Source organism: Lontra canadensis, unplaced genomic scaffold, assembly GCF_010015895.1.
Source record: "Lontra canadensis isolate GAN:19392208 unplaced genomic scaffold, GSC_riverotter_1.0 scaffold6, whole genome shotgun sequence".
Lineage (NCBI taxonomy): Eukaryota > Metazoa > Chordata > Mammalia > Carnivora > Mustelidae > Lontra > Lontra canadensis.
The window spans coordinates 21,851,115-21,876,470 of record NW_022631000.1 but is presented as its reverse complement, the minus strand read 5'-3'; the positions used below and the strand labels follow the sequence as shown (position 1 = coordinate 21,876,470).

The 25,356-nt window shown below is 36.6% G+C and overlaps 1 protein-coding gene across 5 annotated transcripts in view; it reads left to right on the top strand.

Annotated features, from left to right (window-relative positions):
• The window catches only part of TFDP2 (transcription factor Dp-2), a 115,841-nt gene that overhangs the window by 14,718 nt on the left and 75,767 nt on the right, over window positions 1-25,356 (top strand). Inside the window, exon 2 of one of the 5 annotated variants that reach the window (XM_032852387.1) lies at window positions 14,678-14,712. The exons of the other annotated variants lie outside the window; for them this stretch is intronic. The gene's annotated coding sequence lies outside the window, so the exon portion shown is untranslated. The remainder of the gene's footprint in view (window positions 1-14,677; window positions 14,713-25,356) is intronic. 5 annotated transcript variants of the gene reach the window in all.

The window sequence follows — 25,356 nt, the reverse complement described above, 5'->3', positions numbered from 1 at the left end:
TGGTGTGTAGCACAGTTATATTCGGTAGATATCGAAGTACAGGAGTTTTTTTTTTTTTTTTTTTTTTTTTTAAAGATTTTATTTATTTATTTGATAGAGAGATCACAAGCAGACAGAGAGGCAGGCAGAGAGAGAGGAGGAAGCAGGCTCCCTGCTGAGCAGAGAGCCCGATGCGGGGCTCGATCCCAGGACTCCGAGATCATGACCTGAGCCGAAGGCAGCGGCTTAACCCACTGAGCCACCCAGGCGCCCCGAAGTACAGGAGTTTGTTTTGCCATATGTTTCCAGACTTTTTTGTTGTTGTTGTTAAAGATTTTTTTTTTTAATTTATTTGACAGAGAGAGAGAGATCACAAGTAGGCAGAGAGAGAGGGGGAAGCAGGCTCCCCGCTGATTAGAGAGCGCGATGCGGGGCTTGGTCCCAGGACCCGAGATCACGACCTGAGCTGACAGCGGAGGCTTAACCCACTGAGCCACTCAGGCGCCCCTGTTTCCAGACTTTTAATAAAACTGTTTATCTAATCTTTGAAAAGTGTATAAAGAAGGAACTTAAAACTTTTTGAAAAAAGTGTTAAGGACTTTAGTGAATAAGGTTTCTGAGCTTTTTGTCTTTGGACACATATTTAAGAGCTGGAGTTTAAAAGTTACATAATTAAAATAAGAACAGACCTGAAGATAATTATATTCAGTTATAACCAGGGGAGTAGTAGAGGAATCAGTAGTAGTTGAGTATTTGTATGTCCTTGTTATAAATCATGTAATTGTGCATTATTTAGAAAAATGGAAGGTAAAATACTATAACATAGAGCTTCATAATGTTTGGTGTTGAAAGTCGTCATTATCTTTGGTGAAGATCAAGGATCTCTCTGTTATCTGAGATGCACATGCTAGTGGGTGGTCTGTACGTTTGGATATTTCTGGCATGTGGAAAGAGGCCATACTTGCCTACAAGCTATATAGAGTCTTCTGGGAAGCTGCCTGATGAGCAGCTGTCAGGAGGGTTGCGCTTGTGGGATGAATTGCTCACGTCTGTGCAGGTGAATGAGGTCTGCCATATATCCTCCACTTGTTCCTTTGTAACCTCAGCAGAGCAGTTCCACTTTGCCAGCTCCTTCATTTGCTTGCACATCAAATTTAAAACATGGGTATCTTATATATGACTGTCAGTTCTGCACCATCCAAGAGATTGCAATAATCCGTGGCTATTAATATTATAACCTATTAAAATGAATTCAGCAACTCCAAAGAGGGAATTACTGATTAACCAAACAAATTCCTCCTGTGGAAGCAGACGTAATGGAAAAGATTAGAGAAAGCTGTGATAGAAAAGGGAATGAAAACTCTCAAGAGAATACAGTTGCAACATAGAAAAAGTTGCTTTGGAACTAAAAACATATTCAGAATTCTTAAATCTAAGAAAGATTAAAAATAAGAAACGACCAAAGATGTACAGTGAGCACAACAGTATCGATATCAACTAAAATATACTAAGAGCCTCAAGGCTTTAAAGGAACAAAGAGGAATATTGTGTAGTGATAACAAGGGAACGATTAAACCAGCACTCCAATTTTTAGAGAATAGGCAAAACTTAGGAATAAACAGTCACAGAAAAAGAAACACTAATGGAAATTATACAAATGAAAAGGTACTCCACCTTGTTCATAAAACTTACAATTTAAAAGTAGACTGAGTACCACTTTCCACTCTGTAAGATTGGCAAGTATTAAGACGTTTGATTAAACACTGTTGTCAAGGGTGTAGGGTAACATATGCGCTCTTATACTGCTGGTAGGAGCTTAAATTAGTGCAGCCATTATAGGAAGCGATTTCACAATAATTAATCATTCACATTTCTTATAACCCAGCAGTCCCAATTTTAGGAACTGGTTGTACTGATGTGCTGTCAGATTTGGAAAGTGAAGCTTAATCTTTACAGTATTATATATAATAGCAAAATATTGGAAACTGATAGTTCACCAGTAAGATTTGATTAGTGTTCAATACATACAATGGAATAGCTTGTAGATATAAAATTGGAAATAAGAATGCTATGTACAAGTATTAATGATCTTAAAGACACATTAAGGTAACAAAAGTGCAGATCAACTTCCTATGTATATAATCATTTGTTTAAAAAGATGCCACGTACAGGGGTGCCTGAGTGACTCAGTGGGTTAAGCCTCTGCCTTTGGCTCAGGTCATGATCTCGGGGTCCTGGGATCGAGCCCCGCATCGGGCTCTGCTCAGCGGGGAGCCTTCTTCCCCCTCTCTCTCTGCCTGCTTGTGATCTCTCTCTCGGTCAAATAAATAAATGAAATCTTTAAAAAAAAAAAAAAGATGCAGTCTACAAACACATAATGTTTCTTGTAGGGATACACAAAGACTTGATGTTCCTTATCTGGTGGTAGAGAAACCATGACTGTCACAAAGAAGTTTTCAATTTTAATGAAGTCGGGCTTACCAGTTTTTTCTTTCAGGGTTCATACTTTTTGGTGTGTGTCTAAGAATTCATTACCAGAAGTGCCTGGCTGGCTCAGTTGGTAGAGCGTGTGACTCTTGATCTTAGGGTAGTGAGTTCAAGCCCCACAGTGGGTGTAGAGATTACTTTAAAAAAAAGTCATTACTAAATCCAAGGCACTTAGACTTTCTCCTATTTTTTTTTAAATATTTTTATTTATTAATTTATTTGACAAGGAGAGCGATAGTGAGAGAGGGAACACAAGCAGGGGGAGTGGAAGAGGGAGAAGCAGGCTTCCTGCCGAGCAGAGATCCTGATGTGGGACTCAGTCCCAGCACCCAGGGATCAGGACCTGAGCTGAAGGCAGACTCATAACCATCTGAGCCACCCAGGTGCCCCTCTCCTATTTTTCTTCTAGGAGTTTTGCTGTTTACGTTTGGGTCAGTGATCCATTTTGAGTTGTTTTTGATACAGGTGTAAGATTTATGTCTAGTTTTTGTTTTTGTTTTGTTTTTGCATGTAGATCTCTGGTTGTTCTAGTCTCATTTGTTGAAAGCCTGTCCTTTCTCCACTGAATTGCCTTTGTACATGAGCTGAATATATTTGTGTAGGTCTGTTTCTGTGCTCTCCATTCTGTTGTATTGATCTGTTTTCCTCTTCTTTTGCTGATACCACATTGTCTTCATTACTGTGGATTTATAGTAGTCTTAAAATTGGGTAGGGTTGGTTCTCCATCTTTTTTTTTTTTTTTTAAATGATTTTATTTGACAGACAGCCAGAGAGGGAACACAGCAGGAGGAGTGGGAGAGGGAGAAGCAGGCTTCCTGCCGAGCAGGGAACCCTGGTTTGGGGCTCCATCCCAGGACTCTGGGACCATGACCTGAGCCAAAGGCAGACACTTAACTGCTGAGCCACCCAGGTGCCCCTCCATCTTTTCTTCTTTGATATTGTATTGGCTGTTCTGAGTCTTTTGCCTTTTCATGTAAGTTTTATTTTTTTTTAAAGATTTTTAAGATTTTATTTATTTATTAGAGCATGTAGGAGCAGGGGAGAGGGGCAGCGGAAGAGAGAGAGGCTGCTCAGGGAGCACATGACACAGGGCTCGATCCCAGGACCCCAAGATCATTACCTGCCTGAGCTGAAGGCAGACACTTAATTGACTGAGCCACCCAGACACCCACGTGTAAATTTTTTTTTTTTTAAGATTTTATTTATCTGACAGAGAGAAAGATCACAAGTAGGCAGAGAGGCAGACAGAGAGAGAAAGCACAGAAGCAGGCTCCCTGCAGAGTAGAGAGCCTGATGTGGGGCTTGATCCCAGGACCTGAGATCATGACCTGAGCCAAAGGCAGAGGCTTAACGCATTGAGCTACCCAGGTACACCACCCCCCCATGTCAATTTTATTATTTTTTAAAATTTTTTCCCCCCAATGTAAATTTTAAAATTAGTTTGTTGATAATCCACAAAATAACTTACTGGGATTTTGACTGAGTATGTACTGAATCTGTACATAGAATAACTGACATCTTAACAGTATTGATTTTTCCTATCCCTGAAAATGTACTATCTCTCCATTAATTAGATCTTTAATTTCTTTTATCAGAGTTGTGTGGTTTTCCACTTACAACTCTTACACATATTTATTGGCTATATACTTAAGTATTTCATTTTTTGGTGCTAATGTAAATGGCCTTGTGTTTTTACTTCCAAATTCCAATGATTAATTGCTGGTATATAAGAAAGCAGTTGAATTTTATATATTAACCTTGTATCCTACAACTTTGCCATAATCACTTACTAGTTTGAGGTTTTTATTTAATTGCAAATGGTATTTTTAATTTCAATTTTCAGTTCTCTGCTAGTATGTAGACATACAGTTGGTTTTTGTATTTTGATCTTATAGCCTGCCGCTGTGTGTAACTCAATTCTAGTAAGTCTTTTTTAAATTCCTTAGGATTTTCTCTTTTTTGGTAAGTTTTTATTTAAATTCCAATTAGTTAACATACAGTGTAATATTAGTGTCAGGTGTACAGTATTGTGACTCAGCCCTTCTGTACAACACCAGTGCTCATCACAAGTGCCCTCCTCAATCCCCATGCCCTGTTTAACGCATCCCCCCCCCTTCTCTCTGGTAGCCAGCAGTTTGTTCTCTGTAGTTCATTTCGTGGTTTGCTTCTCTCTTCTTTTTTCCCTTTGCTCATTTGTTTTGTTTTTTAAATTCCACATATGAGTGAAATCATATGGTATTGGTCTTTCTCTGATTTATTTCATTTAGCATAATACTCTCTGGCTCCCTCCATGTCATTGCAAATGGCAAGATTTCATTCTTTTTATGACTAATATTCCATTGTATATATGTGTATCACATCTTCTTATCCATTCATCAGTTGATGGACACTTTGGCTGTTTTCATAATTTGGCTATTGTAGATAATGCTGCTATAAACATCAGCCTGTATCCCCTTGATTTAGTATTTTTTGTTTCTTTGGGCAAATACCTAGTAGTGCTATTGGTGGACTGTAGAATAGTTCTATTTTTAACCTTTTTGAGGACCCTCCATACTGTTTTCCACAGTGGCTGCACTGGTTTGCAGTCTTACCAACAGTGCAGGAAGATTTCTCCATATCTTCACCAACACCTTGTTTCTTGTGTTGTGGATTTTGGCCCTTCTGATAGGTGTGAAGTGATATCTTGTGGTTTTGATTTGCATTTCCCTGATGATAAGTGATAATGAGCATCTTTTCATGTATCTGTTGGCCATCTGTATGTCTTCTTAGGAGAAATGTCTGTTCATGTATTCTGCACGTTTTTTAATTGGATTATTCATTTTGGGGGTGTTGAATTTTGTAAGTTCTTTATATATTTTGGATGCTAACCCTTTATCGAATATATTATTTGCAAATATCTTCTCCCATTCTGTAGGTTGCCCTTTAGTTTTGTTGTTTACTTCATTGTGCAGAACCTTTTTATTTTGATGTAGTCCCAGTAGTTTATTTTTGCTTTTGCTTCCCTTGCTGAGGAGACATCTAGAAAGAAGTTACTTTGGACAGTGTCAAAGAAGTTACTGCCTGTGCTGTCGTCTGGGATTTTTATGGTTTCAGGTCTCCCATTTTAGGTTTTTAATCTAAATTTTGAGAGTTTTTAAATTTTTTTTTTTAATTTAAATTCAAGTAGTTAACATGTGTTATTGGTTTCAGAGGTAGAGGTCAGTGTAAATTTTGAGTTTATTTTTGTGTATGGTGTAAGAAAGTGGTCCACTTTCATTCTTTTGCATGTTGCTGTCCAGTTTTCCCAACACATTTGGAGACATTCTTTTTCCCATTGTATATTCTTGTTTTGTCGAAGATTAGTTGACCGCATAGTTGTGGGTTCATTTCTGGGTTTTCTGTTCTGTGCCATTGATTTATGTGTCTCTTTTTGTGCCAGTACCATACTGTTTTGATTACTACAACTCTGTAATCTAACTTGAAGTCTGGATAAATTCCTTAGAATTTTCTGCATATACTGTCATGTCATCTGCAATTAAAGACAGTTTTACTTTTCCTTTCCAATTTGTATTTCTTTTTCTTTCCTGATACCACTGATTAGGACTTCCAGTTCAAAGTTGAATAGAAATGGTGAGAGCAGAAATCCTTGCCGTGTTTCTGATCTTAGGAGGAAAGAAAGCATCAAGTCTGTGTTAATAGCTATGATGTTAGCTGTAGAATTTTGATAGCTGCTTTCCATCTGGTTGAGTAAGTTTCCTTTCTAATCTTAGTTTTCTGAGTGTTCTGATCATGAACAGTTGTTGAAGTTTGTTAAATGTTTTTTTCTGTACCAGCACAATGATTAAATGGTGGGGTATTTTTAGCCTACGAGTATGGTGAATTACATTGATTGATGTTTACATTTCACAAAAACTTGGAATTTCCTGGATGAACACCGCTTAATTATGAGAGAAACTTATAAATTCTCCATTTGGAGAGTATTGTTGCTTAGAACCTGTTCTATACTATTTTTAATCCTTTCTAATCTAGAGATGATTCTGGGATCCCTGAGTAGCAGCAGGGAACCAGCTAAGGTTAGAGTACATGCATTTATAGTGAAACTAATTGTTTCAGGCTTTGTAACATTTTTGAACAGATCTTTACAACCTGGAAACAGCAATAAAGGAATTTGTGGGCTAAGCAGTAGGAACAGAAGGAATGCACAGTTCTATCAAGAGTGCTGCTGGAATGGCTCCCTGTAGGGACCGTAATAGTGCATTTCTGCCAAGAAGTGAACCTTAACTTTTTTTTTTTTAATTTTAATTCAGTTAGCCAACATAGAGTACATTATTAATTTCAGATATAGAGTTGAACTGTTACTTTCTCAATGAGAAAAAATTTAAAAGGAGTTGGAAAGGTGAAAAAGGTAGGGAATTAGTGTTAAAGATTATTTCAGTGTTCAAAATCTTAAAAATAAATTAGCTTATATAATTTAAACTTGTATGTTTAATTTAAAAGGCTGCTAGTGTTTGCCCATATTCTCTTTGTCAGATTTTACTTCACTATTTAAGTCCTAAAATAACTAGTAAGCTTTTGTTTTATTTTATATTACTTTAAACAGTAGGTATAAGCAACATTTAGTTGCTATTTCTATACAGATTCTTTGGCAGGCTTCTGAATCTAAGGTCATGTTAGGGTGAGTTTGGCCTCTCTTACTGTGCAAGACTTAATAAGAGATTGTATTTTAATAAACACAGTGAATGGTTCTGGCTTTGCCTTTAGAATCTGGGTTTGGTTTCAGGATATTTAAAAATATCTTAATGATCTGAAAATAGACAGCTATTCCATTCTACAAATAGTTTTATTGACCTGAGTAGCTTGCTTTTCTTGAAGGACCTGTGCCATTTCTCTCTCGTATTTTTTCCTGTGTTTGTCTGCAAGATATATTTTAGTAAATAAAACCTAAATAGTAGTGTTAGGTTACCATAATAAATAATTAAATGCTAGAATTAATAAGAATTATCTTTTAGGAAAAAATATAAAGAGTTCCTGATTTAAAACAACAAAAAAGAAAAAATTAAAGTATTGTTTAAATAGGCTGTGGTTACCACATCTTTTATCTTCCTGTTAACTGCTTTCGCAATGTATATTATGGTTAGGTAGAATTACATCACTTTGCTCTGTTTTTTTTATTGCATGTTGTAGATTTATAAATAGCTTTAATAATGCAATATGTTATTCCTGAGTCACAATAAAGTGACTTTTTTCATTTTTAATATACATTTTTATTTTTTTAATCTCTATTCTGATAGTTCATATAAATTGCTTTATTTTATATAATTTTTAAGATTTTACTTATTTACTTGAGGGAGAAAGAGAGTGTGAGCAGAGGGAGAGGAAGAGGCAGGCACCCCCTCTGAGCAGGGAGCCTGATGAGAGGCTTGATCCCAGGACCCTGAGATCATGACCTGAGCCAAAGGCAGACGCGTAACTGACTGAACCACCCAGGGCCCACTAAATTGCTTTATTTTGAAAAGTATGATGGTGATACCTGATTTTATAGTATTTTTTATGTTTATTTTATAGTTTATTTATAATTACGTTTTATATTTATATATTTTATAGTTTATTTTATATTGTTTTTTATGAAAGGATGATAAACTTAAAATCTTCTTTTTGCACGAAAGGATATCTGCAAACTTGTTTCTTTATTTTAATACTCACTTTCAGTGAATCGCCTTATAACTCAATTGGCAGAGTACTGTTGAAATTAAAAGGTCTTTATGTGATTTCTTATTTAATTAGTATTTTGAAAAATGGAGTTGATCTGATTGTTTTGTTTCCTTTTCCCATATGGCCCATTGTTATTTTCACAGAAGAAAACCTTTCCACATATTTAACTTGAGCTAACCATCTTGCTTACTTTTAGTAACAGCTAAACTCAATCCTAGGACCCTGGGATTATGATCCAAGCCGAAAGCAGATGCTTAACCAACTGAGCCACCCAGGTGCCCCCCAACATAGTGTTTTTAAAATTAAATCTAGCAATTTAAATACCACATGTAGGGGCACCTGGGTGACTCTGTTGGTTAAGAATCTACTTTTGGCTCAGGGCATGATCTCAGGGTCCTGGGATCAAAAAGCCCCGCGTTAGACTCCCTGCTCCGCAGGAAACCTGCTTCTCCCTCTTCCACTACCCTTGCTTGTGTTCCCTCTCTTGTTCTCTCTGTCAAAAAATAAGTAAAATCTTTTTTAAAAAATTTAAAAATCAAGTGTTTATTGTTCAGGAAAAGATTAAATTACCTTATTCTGACATTTAATCTGATTTCTCCTCCTCTTATTTTTTTTTTTTACCCACTCCCTCTCTTCTTTTTTATAAATTACATAGTGAATAAAAATGGTCGCTGAAATATTCTTTTTTTTTTTTAATCTGTCTTGGCTTTTAATAGCATAGATTTATTCTTATCTATTTTTATGCTTTATATATGGAATCCTATGGTATTTTTTCTTTTGTGACTACCTTTCCTGCTGAACGTTATATTTGTGAGATTCATCCATATTGTATGTAGTTTTAGTTGGTAATTTTCTCATTATTTTATAATATTACACTGTGTGAATAAATCATAATTTATTTATTCATTCTAATGTTATTGGGTATTTGGATAGTTTTCTGTTTGGGGATATTACAGTTAATGATCTTATGAACATTCTAGTCCATGTCCTTTGGTGAACGTATACACACATTTCTCTAGCGCATATACCTAGGATTGGAATTGTTTGGTTAGAATATACATTTGCTCAACTTTAGTAGATACTTCCAGATGACTTTTTCCGAAGTGATAATACCAATTTACACTGCTACTAGCAGTATATGAGGATTCCCTATTGCTCATATTCTTGCTAATACTTGGTATTTTTTAATCTTTTTCCTTATACTCATTCTGGTGGGTATGTAGTGGTAATGTAGTTTTAATTTACATTTCCCTGATGATTAATGCGGTAAAGAATCTTTTCCATAGTTTGGTTATGAGTTATAATAAAACATTGTTGTAGTATACAGTTCTGTATCAGATACATTTTGTTTCATTCCAGAAAGCTGAATTACAAGAATTACTTTACAAGCATTGCATGCATTTAAAGGATATTATAACAAGTCAAGTCCATGGATGTGGATTTTTAAAATAGCATACATGTAATACTTAAAGTAAGACTGAAATATTAATATAATATCCTGTAATATAACATCTAATGAAATTTGGTTTGAATCTGTCAAGTATATTTTTATAATTGAATTTTATTTCTGTATGACTTCAGTTATAAAATTGAAGATAATGTTTTTTGGCAAAAAGAAATAGGTGGGTTGATAGACTTTGTTAGCTGTTGTAATAAGAAACATCACTAGATACAAGTAAAATATAAAGTACTACACAGATTTTTATATTACTTTAGAGCTTTGATAACTTCGAAATGTTCTTTTTTTTTTTTAAGATTATTTATTTATTTATTTGAGAGGACATGAGAAAGAGTATGAGCAGGGTGGAGGGGCAGAGGGAGAGGGAGAAGCAGACTCCCTGTGGAGCCAGGATCCTGATGCAGGACTCAATCCCAGGACTCTGGGCTCATGACCTGAGCTGAAGGCAGATGCTTAAAGCATCGTCTAAGCCACCTGGGAGCCTGAAATGTTTTTGTTTTGTTTTTTTTTTTTAATCTTAACATCTTGATTTTCTTTCCATTTTATCTACAAATACCCTCTTCGTAATTCTATGTGTGTAATTCTTGGAAGTGATTTCTTTCTTCCTGTTGTCAGAATCCTTAGCATAAGGTGGAAAGCACAAAACAATTCAGAACCTCTCCACCAAAACAATTATGTGTGTGTGTATATAATTTTATTTACATCTTTATCTAATTTATTTTTAAGGCATTTACTGTAATTTAACTTGATATAAATATAATTTGATTAACCTCATTGGTATTTTAAGATTATATTGTAATGGCAGGCTCTTGAGAATAAAGCAGGACTTGGCCCTAGCATAGTACCTGACTTATAGGGGCTTAATATTTGTTTGTTGAGTGGATGAAACAACGACAAAATTTACTGTCAAATTTTTCTTTTTTCAGGTTTTCTGGGAGTTTCCACTTGTGTCCTCCCCTCCAATTTTGCCTCTCTAGTTTGTAAAGGAGCATTTGAGGGGGAATAAGAGAAAGTTGTTCTCTCACAAAGTTGTGAAATTTTTCAAAGTGGAACTTTCTCTTAAGATAATCAGTGAAGTAAGAAATTCTATAATATATATTGATTGTTTACAAACAAAGAGAACTAGAAAAAAAATGGTGTTTTATGAGGAAGAAAATAAAAGAATCTCCAAATAAGAGGAAAGAGAACTGTAAGCAGAGAGCTTAGAAACAATGAAACTGTGTCTGGGTTGCATCTCTTATCCTGGATGATATTAATGAATTTTATGTTGGGTGTTTTTTTTCTCAGCTTTTTCCTTTTCTGGATCACAAAATTTTATAGTGTACTGTTGAGTTAAAAAGGCAGCCAATCCTCTAGAAATTGTTGATTGTTTTGCTGGCCAGTTTTTAAAGCTTTCCTTGGTTTTTGGTTCCAGATCTTTAGACCTCACTATGAACCAACAACAAGTCTTAGGAATCGTGGATACAGTCATTGGAAAATCTTAACCGTATGTGTTAGTGTGGCTATAGAGAAAATGCATGGGACTTAGGCCTGCTACTTCAGGGTTTTGTTTAATATGTATATCAATTTTATATAATCAAAGCAAATACAGAAAATTGCTACCGAATTTGGAGAAAAATAGCTGAATAACTGTTGTTTTATTCTATAATACCAGATACTCGAATTCAGAGATAGTCTAGATTTTATTTTCTTTCATTACTATGTTCTCTCTTTTAATATCTAGATTAGTATACCAAGGCAAATTTTAAATGAATTGGATATTTAAAAAATAGAATACTTAAAAATGTTAGCTGACACAGAAATTCCTAGAAAACACAGGTTAGATCAGGCTTTACTTAAATCAGTGAATTAACTGTCCTGAAGATGTAAGTCCTTTAAGGCAATGTCCTTATTTCAGTTTCTATGAAAATTGAATTGGGGATCTTGTAAAATGATTGTGACTGTTTTGTAGGCCATGAGGAGAGAAGAGTGATATCTGGTATATCTGGAACACAAACCTTAAAGGATTCTAACATAAGCACATACTAAGCCTGTTGGTACTGAGGTGGCCTGGGGGAAAATATGTCATACTAGCATGAACTCTGAGATGATTTGGATAGAAAACCCTATTACAAAGCCAAGGGCTGAGTCTAGGGGCTGTGATCAAAGAAAACTTCCAGCATCTATCTCCCTGCAGTCATATTTAGTTCTATACTATTACCCACTCCCTTTTAACTCATCCTGTATTTTGGAGAAAAAAAAGAAATGTTTTTCTCTGACATTTTTCTGTTCACATTAGATGGTTGGAATGAAATCACTTAAACTTAATCTATTGAAATAAAATAATTTATGGAATTAATGACACTGAAATTGTTTCATCAAAGTACTCTTACAAATTCTGGATTATTTGTTTAACCACAGTTCACAGCTCTTCACTTGTACACTATCCTTAAATTTCAGAAATTCCCTTCTGGATGGGAGAGTCAAAACAACCCACCCAGGAACAGATTATTTTCCTGATTGGGAGAGCAGTATTAATTCTTAACACACACAAAATCAAGCTGAGAACCACAGCTAATCCGAGACTTGGAGTTTTTCTTAGCTTTGTTAATTTACTGTATTATTTTACTTATCTTTCTGTTTTTATGCAATTTCCTCAAGTGACTGAGCTGAACTCAGAGAAATATTCTTGTTTTGTTTTGTTCTTTTAGGAAGATCTTATTTTGTTCCAGAAAGGCTATGCTGTCCTTAATGAACTTTTGTTATGCTGCGGTGGCCATGGAAATACACCAAATGGTGTATTTTCCTGCTGGTGGGAGGTGTGAGTGAGTGACAGCCACAACTGTGGCACCTCTGGTCCACCACCTCATCCTTGCTGAAGCTACCCATCCTAACTGTGGCTGTTCTCAGCAGTGGGTGGGCATGATGCTGTACCAGTGCAGGCCCATTATTTCGGGGTGCGAACAACTCTGCTGGCCACAGCATTACTTACCTATTGCCACATAACAAGTTATCCTAAAACCTGACAGTTTAAAACAAAAAACATTTTGCATCTCAGAAAGTTTCTGAGGGTCAGAAGTGGCTTACCTAGGTGATTCTGCCTCAGGGTCTCTCATGTATTGTATCCAAGCTGTTGAGCGGGGCTGTAGTCTTCTGAGGGCTGGACTATGGAGTGGAGAAGGGTATTGAGTGTGAAAAGTTTTTCACATAAACATCCTGAAAATCTCCACTTATCTTAAACCTCATTTCCAGATCATTGTGCAAATTTCCCCTCTTGGTGTACACACACTGCCACGTAAGTACATTTCACAGTCTGGCTCCCAAGCACCTCCACTACTCAGTCAAGCAAAATCACCTGGAGGCATTTTAAAAGTCGTGTATGTCTGGAAGATGTTCTTCTTCTTCTTTTTTTTTTTTTTTAAAGATTTTATTTACTTATTTGACAGAGAGATCATAAGTAGGCAGAGAGAGAAAGGAGGAAGCAGGCTCTCCGCGGAGCAGAGAGCCCAATGTGGGGCTCGATCTCAGGACCCTGAGATCATGACCCAAGCCGAAGGCAGAGGCTTTATCCACTGAGTCATTTGGTGCCCCTGGAAGAGGTACTTCTAAAAGGTGTCTTACTACATGGCTGTTGGTAAGAGCCTCCAGTTCCTCCTTGGCTCCTGTTAGGAGGTTTCAGATCCTTGCCATATGGTGTCTTTATAGGCCAGCAATGGATAAACATTTTCTGGGTCCCAATTTGTTGGGGACAAGTAATAATTAAGTTTTCATCTTAAGTATCTCCTGTGAGGCACTTTTCCAAGTATCATCCCCACCTAGGGCTTCCAGATGTAGCAAATGAAAATATAGGACAGTATTTGGGACATACTTAAAACTGTAACAGTATTCATTGTTTATTTGAAATTCAAGTTTAACTGGATGCCCTGTCATCCTGCTTCATCTTCTCTGGGTTTAGTTGTCATATCTCTGCTCCTGTGGCCCCCTGTGCTATCCTGTTTTCTGCATTACTTGTGCTATATTGAAATTGTCCATTTAGTCGTCAGTGTCTTCCCACTAGGGTAAGAGTTCCCAACAGGTAGGAACTGTGTCTTACTTATTTTATGCACTGTTGAATCCCCAGTGCCAAGCACTGGCTTGAACTTTATAGGTACTCAATAAATATGTGTGGGCTATTCAGAGAATGAAAACACTTGGTCTTACGATTGCATGCGCTTTTCTCCTTTATCTTTTCTTCCTCTTCATTATCATCTTTATCAAGATGAATATCGGGGAATGCTGATAGTGAAAGGGCTAGGAATACCAAGATTTAGAAACTTGCTTTATCACTTTTAGTCTCTTCAGGAGATTTCTTTCCTTACTACAGCCTCACATTCACTGGGATTGCTGATTGTACCACTCCACTGTCCCTAACACTCTTTCTGCACTTTACCCCAGTGCTTTTCAGTTTAACGAGTAAGAATAGGGAATTTCATGTAGATTAAATGACTCAACACAGGTTACCCTAGGGAGGCAGCTGGGATTTGAACCCAGGTATCCTGAATATATTGTGATATGTATACTGCATTCTTCTTGTTTTATCGAAAGAGAATTATGGAGTCTGTGCATTGATCTACAAATGTGTGGTTGTATTGTGAACTGCTCTGCAGAGATATACAATAACCCTTATGGGAGAAGGGTTTATAGTTGTTTTAGGGATATGAGAGGAGACACCTAAATAACAAAAGGTAGTTAAAAGTCAGTTAATTAAATAACCACAAAAAAGCTACTGAAAATCAGAATTATTTTTAGCTATATCAAATAATCGGGATACTTCCTTAATATCCTTTGTATCTGCATGCCTGTACTTAGGATAATGCTTTTGAGATTTATTTATGTTGTGAGTATTAGTAGTTCTTTGTTGTTGTTGTTGTTGTTTTTTATTACTGAGTAGCATTCCCTTATATGGGTTTACTGCAATTCGTTTATCCATTCATGAGTTGATGAACATTGGTGTTATTTCCACTTGTGGACTATTATGAATAAAGCTGCTATGAACATCCAAATACAAGCTTATGTGTTGACATAAGTTTTTATTTTTCTAAGGTAAATACCTAGGAATGGAATTGCTGGGTCATCTGGTAAGTGTATGCTTAACTTTTAAAAAATTGCCAAACATGTTTCCTAAAATGCTTATACAAATTGGTATTCCCATCAGCAACTTAAAGGAGCCCTAGTTCCCTATGTCCTTGTCAGCATTTGGTATGGTTGGTCTTTTTTCATTTTAGCTATTCACGTGGGCTTATGTGGTATGATAGAGTGGCTTTAATAAGCATTTCCTTAGTGACTAAAGATGTTGTACATCTTTTCATGTGCTTTTTTGCCATCAGCATATCTTCTTTGGTAAGGCAACTGTTTAAACTTTTTTTTTTTAACTGTTTAAACTTTTTGTCCATTGTCCTTTATTGGCTTGTTTGCAATATTACTGTCTTATTCTGGATACAAGTCCTTTGTCAGATATTTATTTTACAAATATTTTCTCCCAGTCTGTAGCTTGCCTTTTTATCTTCTTAACAGAAGATAAAGGCACAAACATGTTTTATATTGTAATCTGCAGTTTATCAATTTAAAAAATTCATGCTTATTTATGTTCTAAGATATCTTTGTCTAAGCCAGAATTACTAAGCTTTCTCCTATATTTTTTCTTGGAGTTTTATAGTTTTTGCTCTTAAATTTATCTGTGATAAGTTTTGAGTTAAATTTTCATGTATGGAGTGAGGTGAGGGGTGAGGTTTATTCTTCTTCCATATGAATAACCAGTCACTACAGCATCATTTACTGATAAGATTGCCTTTTTCTATAGAATTGCATTGTATCTTTGTCAAATAGCAATTGACTCCCAAGTTGAGGGTCTGTTTCTAGATTCTGTTCAGTTCCATTGATTTAAACGTCTATCTTCATGTCAGTAACACACTTCTTACTATAGCTTAATAGTTCTCAATAAAGGGTAATTTTGCCCCCCCCGCCCAACCCGGTTCGACATGTGGCAGTTTCCGGAGACATTTTTGATTGTTAACAACTGGCAGGTGAAAGATTTGCCTTTGATGGGGTAGAGGTTGGGATGCTGCTGAACACCCTAAAGTGTACTGGCCAGTTCCCCATCACAGAGAATTAGCCAGTCCATAATATCAGTAGTACCAACATTGAGACACTCTGTGTACCTGTATAGTAAGTCTTAAAATCAGGTAGTGTAAGTCCTCCCAACTTTGTTCTGTTTCAAAGCTTTGTTCTGTTTCTGTTTGGGCTATACTAGGTCTTCTGCATTTTTGTATAAATTTTAGAATCGATATTTATAAATTTCTATAAAAGTGCCTTACCTGTTGGGATTTCGATTGGAATTGAGTTGAATCTGTAGGTGAATTTGGAAAGAAATGACATCTTAATATTGAATCTAACAATTTATAAGCATGGTTTATCTGTCCATTATTTATATTTCTGTAGTTTGTCTCACCAAAATGTAATTTCCATTGTATAGACTTTGCACATATTTTGTTAAATTTATTGCTATTTTATATTCTTATGTTATTATAAATTACATCTTTTTATTTCAGTCTCTGATTTTTTAATTGCTGGAATGTGGAAGTATAATTGATTTTTGTATATTGATCTTGTTGCCTGTGACATTGCCAGTAAACTCACTATAAGTAAAATGTTATAGATTCCATAGACTTTTCCACATAGCCCAAACTTTTGTTTAACTTATTCCTTCCTTATTTTTATGTCTCTTTTCCTTTTTCTTGACTTAATGCCCTAAGAATATTTCAGTGTTGAAGCAGTGAAAATAGATATCATTGTCTTGTTCCTAATCTTAAGGAGAAAGCAGTCAAATTTTTAACCATTTAAATGTGTGATTTTTAGCTATAGGTTCTCAGTAGTTGCCTTGTAGCACATTGAGGAGGTTCCCATCTGTTCCTTGGCTACTGACAGTTGTTACCACCAGTGGTTGTTGAATTTTGTCAAATACCTCATCTGTATTGATTAAGATGATAGTGTAGTTTTTCTTTTTTATTCTGTTTGATACACAGTGAATAACACTGTCTTTCTTTCTTTCTTTCTTTTTTTAATTTTACTGATATTAAGCCAACATTGGATTCCTGGTATAAACACCAGTTAGGCATGATATATTCTTCTCTTTGTATATTCTTGAATTCAATTTGCTAAAATTTTGTTTAAATTTTTTGGGAGATATTGGTCTGTAATTTATGTTTTTGTTTTTTGTTTCCTTATGTTTTTACTTTTTGTCTGAAGTACCATTTGACCTTAGTTAACACCTTATTTTATCTCAGCACTTTCAAGGGATTAACACCCTGAAAGAAGAGGTCAGTTTACTTTTTATAAAAAGTCTGTTGTGTTTTGAAGTGCTGTTTGCCAGGAATTGTGCTAAGCTCTTTTTTTTTTTTTTTTTTAAAGTAATCTCTACACCCAACATAGGGCAGGAACCCACAACCCTAAGATCATGAGTTGTACACTCTACAGACTGAGCCAGCCCGGTACCCCTATGCTAACTAAGCTCTTTATGTTCATTATTTCATATAATCCTCACAACCTCCTTGCAAGAATAGCACTATTATTATACCCATTTTAGAGATGAGAAGACTGAAGCTCAGAGCCACTGACTTTCCCAATTGGTAGAGATAGTTCAAATCACATTTTTCAGATTGGAGGTCAGTCGTCTTCTTTTTTTTTAAATAACATTTTTTTTAAAGATTTTTTTTTTTTTATTTATGTATTTGGCAGAGATCACAAGTAGGCAGAGAAGCAGGCGGGTGGTGGGGGGGAGCAGGCCCCCCGCTGAGCAGAGAGCCCAAAGCGGGGCTCGATCCCAGGATCCCAAGATCATGACCCGAGCCGAAGGCAGAGGCCCAACCCACTGAGCCACCCAGGCGCCCCTGGAGGTCAGTCTTCTAAACACATTGCTCTATGTTCCAGTCTCTTTCAAGAAATCTTTGATTAACTTAGAACATTATTGACAAGACCAGAAGGAATTTAAAGAACCATATCCCTAAGTAATCTCAATCTACCTCATTATGCTAATTGTTTTTAATATTATTTGTTTGCTAACTTGTTTTTTACTTTATTTTGAGAGTGTCTCTGATAATTGGCATATTAGCTCACCAATTTCTAAGTTTTATCATGTGCACTTTATTGTAGGTGAATTTAAGTATTTCTGATTGGTTGCTACAATGCTTCTATTTAAACCTTACATCTTTTGGCAGTTTCTAGCTTTTGTTAATCTGGGCTAGAGCTTCCTTGAGAGAAAATAATACTTTTTTTCCCCCTATACTCTACTCTGTATGCTCACTGATATCAGTATATATACTTCTGTATATGTAAAATTATAGTATGAGAGTTAAGGAAAGCAAGAATAGATCACAAACTATCTCTTCCACCTATCCGTTGTTCCCAGGTTGCACATGTGCCAGATCATTGTAGGACCTTTTAACCTTAAGAATTCAGCTGTGGTAAGTCTGGGCTTAGTAGGCAGTCAGCTCGTGGGACCCTGCTTAATCTCCTCTGTTATGCTATGATCAAATAGACGAAAATACACAAAGAAGCAGAGTTATAAATGGAATGAGAAACTAGATATACAAATTAAAATATGCCAGACATTAGGAGGATTTTCTGTCAGTAAAAGTAAAGACAGATTCCTAAGACAGAATAGCAAGGACAAACAGGAAGAAGGTAGATTTTTCTACCAATTTGTATTGCATACCTACAGCTTAAGGAAATAGGATCTTTGCCAGCTAGAAACTTGGCAGCTACCCACTGTGTGTTGCAACTGTTATCTGCAGCACCAGGGTTCTTTTTCTCCCTCCCATCTCTCTTATCATTACCTCTCTACTTCCCTTGGTGACCACAGTTCTGTAAAGGAAGAAGTGGACTGGTTTGGGTGCATTTTCAAATGTAAAGGGAATTGTAGTAGGAAGGGGCAGAGAGGAGAAAATCCATGGGGTTGGTATGCATTTTTTCAGGTCCTACTTCAAATAAATACAAACGAAGTGTCTTACTTTGGAAAATTTCAAATATGTATAAGAGTGAAAGAGAACAGTTTTATGAACTCTCTAGTACCAGCCACCAGCTTAAACAACTCTTGGTCAGACCCTGCTTTTGATTACGGAAGAATATGTTCTCTTTCAAAGTATCCAGGATTAATTTGCTAATCCTGTACATCACATAACAAAGCAACAGGATCAGAGTCTTCCTTAGTTCATCAGAGCAAATGGTAAATCAGGGGATCCTTAACCAAGGATCCACAACTGACTTCAAGACATGACCAATTGAATTGGTAAACAAAATTCTGTGTGCTGGAGAAAAAGTTTTTTTTTTTTTTTTTTTTATTTTATTTATTTTTTTTTTATTTTATTTATGGAGAAAAAGTTTATAATTTGAATGGATTCCCAAAGAGATCTTAATCTCCATACTAGATGAGAGTCATGATCCTCTCTACTGCTCAACACAGATACTCAGCTAGAGTTGTATGAATCAATTTTTTCTCCAGACAACTGAGAGTTAAAAGTCAAATAATATCTAGGTGGACAGTAACGGAGAGAAACCAACTAGAATTTATGTAACTTTTCTCTTAGCAAACATCAAACCTGGTTAGTTTGGTCAGCTTTCAGATAATTGATAACTTTTTTTTTTTTTTTTTTAAGAATTTTGATAACATTTTTAAAAAACCATCATGGGCTTGTTAAGAAACTACAAAATAAAGGAATCTTATACTTAAGTCCTAGAGGAAAATCCTCCTTGGAAGAAATAAGATATTAGATGATATTTGCTTTCTTCTCAAAGTTATTTAATGAATCTGAAATTATATGTTAAAGACAGCAGATTGACATGGAAGGTAACCAGCCAAGATATCAGCCAAGATTATACTAATAATAGCTAAATATTTTTGAGTAACAGATAGTGTATAAAACCACCGACAGGGTGCCTGGGTGGCTCAGTTCCTTGACTTCAGCTCAGGTCATGAGCTCAGGGTTGTGAGATCCATCCGTAACTCCGTGCTGGACATGGAGTCTACTTAAGATTCTCTCTCCCTCTCCCTCTCCCTCTGCCCTATCCCCACTCATCCTCTCTCTCTCACCCTCTCAAATAAACAAATATCCACTCATGAATTAGCTAGTTAAATCTAATTAAATGATTATTCTCAAAGAAATTGAAATAAATAGTTTAAATTACTTCCCCAAGATCACACAACTAAGAGGGAACTCTCATATTTGAATCCATATAGACTGACTCCAGAGCCTGGTGCTAGATGAAATAAGAATGCTTACAACGGATCTTGAATCATTCTTTGTACTTTTCTGCATTTTGAAATTCTTCAAGATTGGGGTGCCTGGGTGGCTTAGTTGTTAAGCGTCTGCCTTCGGCTCGGGTCATGGTCTCAGGGTCCTGGGATGGAGCCCTGCATCAGCCTCCCTGCTCTGCGGAAAGCCTGCTTCTCCCTCTCCCACTCCCCCAGTTTCTACTCCCTCTCTCACTGTCTCTCCTCTGTGGAGAGTCTGCTTGAGATTTGCTCTCCCTCTCCCTCTGCCTCTCCTCCTGCACATGCACGCACTCTCTCTCTCTCTCAAATCTTTTTTTAAAAAGATTTTATTTATTTGGCAGACAGATCACAAGTAGGCAGAGAGGCAGACAGAGAGAGAGGAGGAAGCAGTCTCCCCGATGAGCAGAGAGCCCGATGTGGGGCTCGATCTCAGGACTCTGGGATCATGACCTGAGCCGAAGCAGAGGCTTTAACCCACTGAGCCACCCAGGCACCCCTCAAATAAATAAATCTTAAAAAAAAAAAACTCATAGAGATGTTGAAATTAAGTATTGCTATTAAAATTCACAGTGAAGGGGTGAAAAGGTAGTGTTGAAAATCAAGTCAGTGATGTGGAAGAGAAGTTAGAGGATGTCTTCTGAAATGCAACAGTAGAAAAGGATCAAAAGGATGAAAATGACAGTTACAAAGAATAAAGATTCAATGTACAAATAAGTAGTATTCATAAAGAAAAGAATAATAATTAGAAGAGAAGCATTAATCAAAGGTGAAATAGAAGACAATATCCTTAAACTTAAGAAAACCAAAGTTTAGTTTAAAGGCTTTCAGTGATACATGAGTACTAGATGTATTAGGTTGAAAGTTTGAGGAGAAATAAAAGGTACACTGTAAGCATCCAGACAAGATTTGAAAAGGAGAGTGCTACTAAGGCTGTAAATAAAACTAATCAAAGAGTTTCTGGAACAGTATTTATGGCGTTAGGAAAAAGAAAATGTCTACAGTGTTATTAGCAAAGGATAGAATTAAAGGAGATGATATTAAAGAGCAGCAAGAATAATAAAGAGAACGTAAGACCGCCTTATCAGTATTTAGAATAAAAATGAATACATTAACATTTACATTTAAAAGACAGAGACTCAGGTTGGGTCAAAAAGCAATATCCAAGACTTACATTACCAGATTTTTGATGCTAACCGTAAAGCTACAGTAATCAAGATAGTATAGTGCTTGAGAAAGAATAGATACATAGACCAATGGAGCAGTATATAAGGCCCAGAAATACAGTCAACTGATCTTTTGACAAAGGTGGAAAGGCAATTCAATGGAGAAAGGTGAGTCTTTTCAGTATATGAGGCTGGAGCAGTTAAAGTTTATATGCAAAAAAAAGAGCCTTTACACACACCTTACACCTTTCACAAAGATTAACTCAAAATGATTCATAGACTTAAATACAAAACATAAAAAAGAGAACATTTAGAAGAAAAATAGAAAATCCTAGGTGACCTTGGGTTTAATAATGCCTTTTTAGATAGGACAGCAGAACACAAATATGATAAAGTTAGTTAGCTAATTGCAAAGTTAGAGAGCAGTGCACAAAAGGCTACCCCTACATCTGACATCAGTTGCAAGTTCAGGGGTCTCCACAATTATCTTAGGTTTTATAGATGGAGAAGGACTCACAGAATTCATTGAAAGCTGTTATACTCATGGTTATGGTTTATTACAGCTACAGAATACAGATTAAAATCAGTCAAGTGAAAAGATGCATAGGCTGGAGTCAAGAAAAGTACCAAATGTGGAGTTTCCACTTCCCATGGAGACATAGTGTTACTTTCCCAGTATTGATGTTTATTTAACAGCTTGCACAGAGTATTGCCAGCCAGAGAAGCTCACGTTGTCTTTGGTATCTGGAGTCTTTATTGGGGTTTAGTCACATAAATCTGACTAGCAGCTCCTGTGGCTGGCTGATTAAGTCTCCAGTCCCTCAGTAGGTCAGGTGATGTGACCCAAATGCCCCCACCCTAAATCTCGTAGTGGCTTGAAGCCTCCACCCTAAATTATATTGTTCAAGACACTTTTATCAGGTAAGACATTCCCAGGACTTAGAGATTACCTCTCAGGAGCTAAGGGCAAAAGCCAGACTTTGCTTTGGGTAAGAAATTCTTTACTACCTAGACTAGTAACCAAAACATAAAAAGAATAATAACAACGGTTGTCTTCAACAACAGTAAGAAAACAGCTGAGTTAAAACGTGAACAGACACCTCACCAAAGGATGTATCCAGAAGGCAAATAAGAGGTGCCTGGTTGGCTTAGTCAATTAAGCATCTGCCTTTGGCTCAGGTCATGATCTTGGGGTCCTGGGATCACGCCCCACATCGGCCTCCCTGCTCAGGGTGCGTCTGCTCCTCCCTCTCCCTCTGCCCCTCCCCGCTGCTTGTGCTCACTTGCATGCATGCCTGAGCTCACTCTCTCCTCTCAAAATCTTAATAAAGGCAAATAAGAATGAAAAGATACTTAGTATCATTTGTCATTAAGAAATTACAAGTTAAGGGGCGCCTGGGTGGCTCAGTGGGTTAAGCCTCTGCCTTCAGCTCAGGTCATGGTCTCAGGGTCCTGGGATCGAGTCCCACATCAGGCTCTCTGCTCAGCAGGGAGCCTGCTTCCCCGCCCCCCGTCCCCCCCTTCCCCTCCCCCCGCTTCTCTCTCTGCCTGCTGCTCTGCCTACTTGTGATCTCTGTCAAATAAATAAATAAAATCTTTAAAAAAAAAAAAGAAATTACAAGTTAAAACAACAGTGAGGGGTGCCTGGGTGGCTCAGTGGGTTAAAGCCTCTGCCTTCAGCTCAGGTGGTGATCCCAGGGTCCTGGGATCAAGCCACACATTAGGCTCTCTGCTTGGCATGGAGCTTGCTTCCCCCACCCCCCAGCCCCCGCCTGCCTCTCTGCCTACTTGTGATCTCTGTCAAATAAACAAATAAAATATTTTTAAAAAATAAAACAACAGTGAAATGGCACTATACTCTTTTTAGAATGGCTAAATCCAAAAAGATGACAATACTAAATTTTTGACTAGGATGTGGAACAACAGGGACTCACATTGTTATGGAAAATACAAAATTGGAAAATGCAAAATGATGCAGACACTTTGGAAGACAGTTTGGTAGTTGCTTACAGAGCTAAACAGTCTCCCAGAAAGTCCTGGTTCCCATTATCCTCTATGTGTTTACGTATGTTATTAGTTTCCCATATATAACCCAAGTTCACATCTCTGCCACCCCCCTAAATGAATACCCTCCTCACATTAATACAGTTCTGACACGGTACAGAGAATAACCCTTCTCCTCAAGCATTCATGGAACATTTAAAGATGGTCACCATACTAGAAAACGAAAATAACTTTGAAGTCTGCGAAGCAGAAATTTGATAGACCATTGTATCTGGCCATAATGCAATAAAATTTGAAATTAATGAATGAAGTCCACCTGTCCATTCTCTTCCCAAACAACTATTAAATCCAAACAGAAACCTAAAATGCAACAACTATTAAAAATAATAGGAAAATAGAATTTTTATCTATATGCACACATACACAAATATGTGGGATGCAGCCAAAGTTGTGTATGTGCTTTTGTTTTAGAATGGAATGAGGGGTACATGGCTGGCTCAGTCCAAAGAACATCCAACTCTTGATCACAGTCTTAAGTTTGAGCCTCATGTTGGATGTAGGTTACTAAAAAAATAAATAAACCTTAAAAAATTAAAAATAAAAAGGAATGAAACAGTGAATTCCCCTCCCAAAGTTAGGCAAAGGTTAGCAAAAGGAGGAATATATAAAAATAAAACAAAATTGAATAAAAATCAGAAGACAGAAAAGTAAAACTGAAAAATCCAGGTAGATTGGATATAGAAAAACAAACTTCAGGATATCATTTAACAAAATGTTGGAACGTTAGCAGAATTTGTATATAGAATTATAAAAAATTATCCGATTACCATATAGCAATTATGTTAAGGTATTTAAAAATACAAATGAAAGAAATTATTTGCAGGGGGGATATAAATTACCAAATTGATTATGTTAATCTTTTTTTAAAGTCTTGTTTTATTTATATTTTTTAGGTAAACCCTACTCCCAATGCGGAGTTTTTTTTTGTTTTGTTTTGTTTTTTAAGATTTTATTTATTTGACAGACAGAGATCACAAGTAGGCAGACAGGCAGGCGGCGGGGGAGGTGGGAAGCAGGCTCCCTGCTGAGCAGAGAGCCTGATATGGGGCTCAATCCGAGGACTCTAGGATTCGAGCAGAAGACAGAGGCTTTAACCCACTGAGCCACCCAGGTGCCCCCCAATGTGGAGCTTTAACTCACAACTCCATGATCAAGAATCACATGGTCTTTTCACTGAGCCAAGCAGGTGCCCCCCAAATTGATTATTTTAAAAAGTAGAAAACTTGAAGTCTAGTATGTTGAAAGAAATGGAAATACTGTCCCCAAAAATTACTTTGAAAAGACTCTTCTTTGGGTTCGTGGGTGACTTAGTCAGTTGAGCATACAGCTTTAGCTCAGGTCATGATCTCAGGGCTCCGGAATTGAGCCCTGCATTGGGTTCAGCAAGGAGTCTGCTTGTCCCTCTTCCTCTGCCCCTCTGTCATGCTCTCCCTCTCTCTCAAATAATCTTTAGGGGACTGGGGAAGACTCTTCTCTTCATAGTTTTATGGGCAAGCTTTTTTCCTGTTTCTGTGAATAGATAATCAGGCAGGAAAACATACAGAGTATAAAACCAAAGGCTCTCAGGGGTGCCTGGCTGACTCACTGGGTTAAAGCCTTTGCCTTTGGCTCAGGTCATGATCCCAGGGTCCTGGGATGGAGCCCCACATCAGGCTCTCTGTTCAGCAGGGAGCCTGCTTCTCTCCCTCCCCTCTCCCTGCCTGCCTCTCTGCCTACTTGTGATCTCTGTCTGTCAAATAAATAAATAAAATCTTTAAAAAAAAAGTTTAAAAAAATAAAAAATAAAAATAAACCAAAGGCTTTCAGTTCATGAAACAAAACTAATTTAACTCATATAATAAAATTTAACAGTACAGAAAGTTATAAACCAATCTAAAAGCAAAAAACCAAATTATTAGCAAATAAATTTGGTACTATTATAAGAGAACCGTGTACCATGAACCATGTAGAGTTTGTCTCAAGAAAGTAAAGATGCTTGGTTTAATAATAAGAAATTATCAATAATACATTTTTATAGGTAGATCAAGAGGAACCATATTTTTGTTTGAAATACTTTATGGGCTGCATTTTTAAAGATTCGGTCACTTTCTAAAAATCTCCCTATGAAGTAGGAATTAAAAGATACTTCGAAATACATTTTCTAGAAGTCCATTTTTAACTTATTAGCCAGTATCATATTTAAAATATTTCCATTAGAAACACATTCCCATTTAAAACAGGAACAAGAG